This window comes from Arachis stenosperma, chromosome 3 (genome assembly GCF_014773155.1).
Source record: "Arachis stenosperma cultivar V10309 chromosome 3, arast.V10309.gnm1.PFL2, whole genome shotgun sequence".
NCBI classification, from domain to species: Eukaryota; Viridiplantae; Streptophyta; class Magnoliopsida; order Fabales; family Fabaceae; genus Arachis; species Arachis stenosperma.
The window spans coordinates 628,481-635,119 of NC_080379.1; positions in this window are offsets into that span (position 1 = coordinate 628,481).

Here is a 6,639-nt window from a genome sequence, read left to right on the forward strand (position 1 = left end):
AAATAAGACACTTTAAACTTTAAAGCTCAAAACAGAATTACGCCAAAATATAATACTCTATCCTTTAATATATTTCTATATTTTGTAAGTATCATTCGGCTCTTTTTTACGGATGAAACCTTATTTTCGTTTTAATAAGTGTTAATCAATAATTATTACACCTTGTTTGTGGCGGGCACAAGACGAAACGTAGCTACAAAAAGATGTTAAATTCAACGTCAATCCAAACTAAGAGCTCTCAAACAGCGTAGTGTTAAGTTTTGGATTTCAAAACATTTTCTTACGCTCTTGTTTTTAATAATGGCAGCAATTAACAGCTTTTATTTTTCTAATTAATACACACCTAATGAAGACTTCGGATTTCTTCAATTTTTAGGGGGTGATCCTACAGCATTCGAAATTCAAATCTATGTTGAACTAGCTTTACTCTTTTTTTCCTTTTTTTTTGTTTTTTTGTCTTTGGGGAAGATACCTTGTTATTTTTTCAGTACTACTAGTACTTTTGTAGTTTTATGGTTTTATTTTTATTTTTTCTTTATTTCTTTTACCTGTGTTTTCAATTTTTAGGTAGTATTGTGAGTTAAATAGTGCTATTCTTAAAGTATAGATTACACCTATTTATCTACAAGTAGTTGATATATATATATATATATATATATATATATATATATATATATATATATATATATATATATGTGTGTGTGTGTGTGTGTGCCACTTTTTAACAATTTTAAGAAGTTCATTTCTTTCATTCTTTTAATTAAGAATGTTCAGCAACAACGACCCAACGAGCAAGATAAGGTAATATACATGCAAAATATTTTAACATCCAAATTAGTTATTATTTAAAAGGTATAAAAATAAAAATAAAAATAACGAATCTTAAATTAGATATTTTACCTTGCATTTTATTGAATTTGGTGAGATTTCTTACGTTATTATCCAAATAATTGGAATTTTGAGACCTTACTGTATCCTAAGAAAATAATGTATTTAGATTGAAGGAAAATTCTAGGGCCAGTAGTTTTAGTAATTTTGATCATTATTTAGTCAGTATAAATATTAAATTATTTTTAATAAATAAATATTATTAATTTATGTATAAATTTTAAAAAATATAAATATAATTTGTATTAATTTATGTATATAAATTTTAATAAATATAAATATAAATTATATATTTTTTGTGTGTAAATATTTATAAATATAAATATAAATTATTATTAATTTAAAATAATAATATTTGTCGGTAAATATTATTGTTAGATTGAATAGTATTTGTCCAATTCGGATATATAATATACGGGACCATAATAAAAAAATTATAATATATATTTTCTGTAATCATTAGTTTTAAAATTCTTTGTAGAAAATCGATTTTAGGGTTTGATAACTTGATTAGGCCCTAAACGTAACCACACACACACACACACACACACACACACACACACACACATATATATATATATATATATATATATATATATATTGTACGCATTTTCTTAGTTGACCCCTATGCATATGAATTTAGAGTATAAGCTGAACTATTTGATTGGTTCTTGCATAGCCGCATGTGTTGGATCTAATTGAACATTCTTACGACATTTTATCTTTTTACTATAGATAAAATAGAAATAAGTGGGTAACGAATACATGTAAATAAGAATGAGAATAACTTGTTTAATAATATGCTATACTACATTAAATATTATTCTCAAGTGAAAAGGCACATTGAGAATATTATTAAACAACTAAGAGCCGGTTTACACAACTGAAAAGTAAGGCAAATTAATCATAGTCTTTTGTACTTATTAATTAGGGGCATGTGAATTAAATATCCTTGGTCATCCTCTAACTTATAGAAATGTTGGTGTAGCGATGATCATTCAAATGGAAAGGGTTAAGAAACACAATTAAATAAAAATTAAAGAAGAAGAGAGCATAGTCATCATTGAGAAATAAAGTATAGCTATCATGAAGCACACAAAAAAGGGTGCATTCCTCTAACATATGACTGTTTCATATAACTACCTATAACTAATTAATTATTGTAAATATTAATGTTTTACAATCGAGTGTACTTTAGTATATTTTTAAAATTGTTCTACGTTACACTTACTTTTTATAATTATTGTACAAATATATAAATTAATTGTTTATGTAAAATTTGTGAAATCCATGGTTAGATTTGGGTATAAAGTTAACAATAAACTCCAAGTTTAAACTACTTAGAGAAACTATATTTTTATTCCAGTACAAAAATTATAAGAATAACAATCGATTTTAGCGACTAAAAAAATTGGTTGTTAATAGCGATTAATTTGGCAATCGATATCAAATTTTTAAGACAAAAAAAATTGATTACAAAGTTATATTCAGTCACTAATGATGAGAGTTACTTGATATATAAGTTGAAACTAACAAACTAACCATTTAGTCACTAAATAGCATAATTAGTTAGCTAGTGGAGATATTTATCACAAAATAGTTAGAGTAGAGCACTATCAACTGCTATGCGTGTGTATGCTAATATAGTGTGTGCGTGAATCTAACAAATGAGTTAAACTTAACTCATTGTATCTATTCTTGTTATGCCTCGTAATTCATCAAAAAACATGTGTCGAGACTCCTCAACAAAATGGTATTGTTGAGAGGAAACACCAACATATTTTTGCTGTAACCAGGGCCCTCTTATTTCACTCAAACATTCCTAAGTGCTACTGAAATTATGCTATTGCACATGCAATTCACTTAATAAATAGGCTGCCATCTATTTTCTTAAAAAATCAGTCACCCTACCAGATTTTGCACCATTCCTTGTCCCTTATATCACAGTTGAGACTTGAGAGTCTTTGAGTGTTTAGCATATGCTAACACCATTACAGTAGGGAGAAAAAAATTTGACCCAAGAACAAGGAAGTACACCTTTTTGAGATTTAGGGAAGTCATTAAAGGTTTTATTCTGTTAGATCTTCACTCAAATAAAATTTTTGTGTCCAGAGATGTAAAGTTTTATGAAACTATTTTTTCTTTCACAAAAATGGTTGACACACATTCACATCCTATATCATCATGGATATATAGGATTCATTCCATGCCTGACCCTTTCACATATGATACATATTCATATACTTTACCACAAGTCGAGCATCCACACACACACAAATATCTGCCTGAACAGCAGATTTCTGCACCCACTCCACTAACACATAGCACCACACACATCATTGATCCATGCATCAGTAATGATTTAAACAGAGACGCAACTAAACATACATCCATAGATCCTCTTTATATCATTGACTCTCAACATCTTGTTCTTTTAAGAAGGTCCACAAGAGAGCATAAAAAACCTGCATATTTCAAGGACTTCTAATGTATGAGTGTCTCCACAGCCCCACCAAACAAATATCTTGCCACATACTTCTTATGTTATAATGCACTTTCAGCATCACGTAGAGCCTTCTCCCTAACCATCTCCACTAACAAAGAACCAAGGTCTTATGAGGATGTCGTAGCCCATGTTTGTTGGAGGAATGCCATCAAAGATGAATTCAATGTACTACAGCAACTACAGACTTGGGAGATTCAAGCACTCCCTCCTGGCAAGAAAGCCATCGATTGCAAATAGGTGTTTAAGCTCAAACACAACCTCGATGGGAGCATTGAAAGACATAAGGCGTGACTAGTCGCGAAAGGCTTCATCCAAGTACCCAGCATTGACTACCTTAATACTTTCAGTCTTGTTTTAAAGCTTAGCACGCTTCGCTAAAGAAAATTCTAAGTGACTTGGGTTTTGAGCTGGAGAAATCTATAAGTTTATACCGTGATAGCCAAGCAGCTATTCACATTGCTCACAATCCAGTTTTTCACGAACGAACAAAGCATATTAAGGTTGATTGCCATGTGGTAAGAGACAAGGTGATGGAAAAACTCATCCACCTACTTCCTATCTCAACTCATAAACAAATAGCAGACCTATTGACAAAGCCACTTATACCGAAAACCTTCTCCACTCTCTACAGCAAGTTAGGACTACTAGACATTTGTACTCCTAACTTGAGGAAAGGTGTTACCTGACATATGAGTTGAGAGACTAATAAATTAACCATTTAGTCACTAAATAGCTGAATTAGTTAGCTAGTGGATATATTTATCATAAAGTAGTTAGACTAGAACACTATCAGCTGCTATGCGTGTGTATGCTAATATAGAATGTGCGTAAACCTAACAAATTAAATGAGTTGAACTTAACTCATTGTATCTATATTTGTATATAAGGCTTGTTATGCTTCACAGTTAATTGAATTTTGCCATTTTCTGATTCAAGTCACATTTTCATCTTTCTCTTTTCTGCTTTTCTTTAAACCTGTACATTCTCTTGTTACTCTCGTCACATCTTCAACAATGAGCGATCAATTTGGATCGTTCTTTAAATTTAATGACCAAAATTTTAGCAATAAACAAAATTAATTCCTAAATCAATCACTATACTAATAATTTATTGTGATGAATAAGATACTCATTAACATGTATCTAAAGGTACCTCAGCATAGTCACGAGTTTACTTTATATGAACACATATACAGTGTATATAGATTCCTCGTTAACTTATGACTTTTTTGAAAATAAAGAAATAATTTTTCCCTCATCAACCTTGGGTTAAAAAAAGCAATCCCAATAAAATTAAATTGTGTTTGGCTTAAGTTTGGCTGCCCCATCACCAACCACTCTAATTCTGTTTTGTGTTTCTTGCAGTTGACCCACATTACATGTCTCCATGATAAAGAAAAATAAGAAGAGAAGAAAAGTTGAATTACAATAATTAATGTCATATCATATCATATAATATTAAATTAAAATTTTTTAATTAAGAGTAATGGCATATAAGTAATACAAGTTATTTATATAACGTGTGCATAACATCATGTTGTTCTTTTTTGTATCTCGCGTTCTTTTTCCTCCTCCTCTTCCTTCTCATTCTCCTTCTTCTTTGCATTTTTCTTTATTTTCTTCGCATGTTTCATCTTCATCGTCATTTTTTTATTACTGTTATTGTTGCTGCATTTTTTCCCTTTTTCTCTTTCTATTGATGTTGCAACATTATATATTTTTTTCTTTGTTTGATTTTTTCCTTCCAAGAAAAATTATGAGAATATGAAATAAAAAGATAAAGAAGAAAAAGCAGTAGAAGATGAAGAGGAGGAAGATGGAGAGTTTTGAATTATGCGAAACTTATCAGCACACATACACCAAAAATTCTTAAACAATATACTCGAATATCTTCGTGTTACACCCAAATTTGCTGCAAATACAGAAAAATATTTCTTCTAATGCTGCATTTTTTTCTTTTTCTTTTTTTATTTATTTCTTTCTTTTAGTTGAATAAATGTAAGTTTATCCTCTTCAAAGTAATTTTGTAGTATTATGTATTTTTTTCTTTTTTTTTGTTTGGTTTTTTTTTGTTTTTATTCTTATTAAAAGAGTAAAACAAGAAGAAACTTGAAAATGTAAAATAAAAAAGAAAAGATGAATAAAAAAAAGAAGAAGAAGAAGAAGAAGATGGTGATGATGATGAAAAAAAGAAGAAGAAGCAGTAGAAGATAAGGAGGAGGTAGGAAGAGGAAGAGTAATTTTGAATTATACAGAACTTATCAGCACACATACACCGAAATTTCTTTAACAATACACTCGAATATTTTCGTGTTACACCTAAATTTGCTGTAAATATAGAAAAATATTTCTTCTAATGCTATATTTTTTTTCTTCGTTTTTTTCTTACTTCTTTCTTTCTTTTAGTTGAATGAATATAAGTTCATCATCTTCCAAGTAATTTTGCAGCATTATGTGTTTCTTCTTCTTCTTTATTTGATTTTTTTTATTCTTGTTAAGAGAGTAAAACAAGAAGAAATTTGAGAAAATAAAACAAGAAAAAAATAGATGAATAAGAAAAAAAAAAGAAGATGATGATGAAAAAGAAAGAAGAAGCAACAGAAGATGAGGAGGAAAGAGAAAAATAGTTTTGAATTATACAAAATTTATCAGTATACATACACTGAAAATTCTTAAACAATACACTCAAATATCTTCGTGTTATACCTAAATTTGCTGCAAATACAGAAAAATATTTTCTTTAATGCATAACTTTTACATTACATTCAATTCAAACCATCAACGATGAAATATTATTCACCTACAAAATCATAAACTACTAACGAAAAAATTAACTAGAATCGAACCACACATCAACCACTTGATTTGATTCAAAACAATAATCAATTTCGTTATGGTTCAATTGACAATCTTAACTTGAATTATTCATTATCTTCAACAATAACTTATGATGGAGGACAATGAGGAAAAGGAAGGAGGAGAAGAAATTCCAATAAAAAAATAAGGAGGAAGATCAGAGGAGGAAGAGGAGGAGGAGGTGGTGGTGTTGGTGACAATGATAACAAAGAAAAACGTGCGTGGTGAATATAAATGACTGGTATAGACTTGTTTCAAAAAATGACTTGTATATGTGGAGAATAATTGTTTAATAATTAAATATAAAATAATTATTATTTTAATTATTATTATAGTTATAATTATTACACGTATTTAATAAACAAATGATGAGACTAAGAATATCTCTAA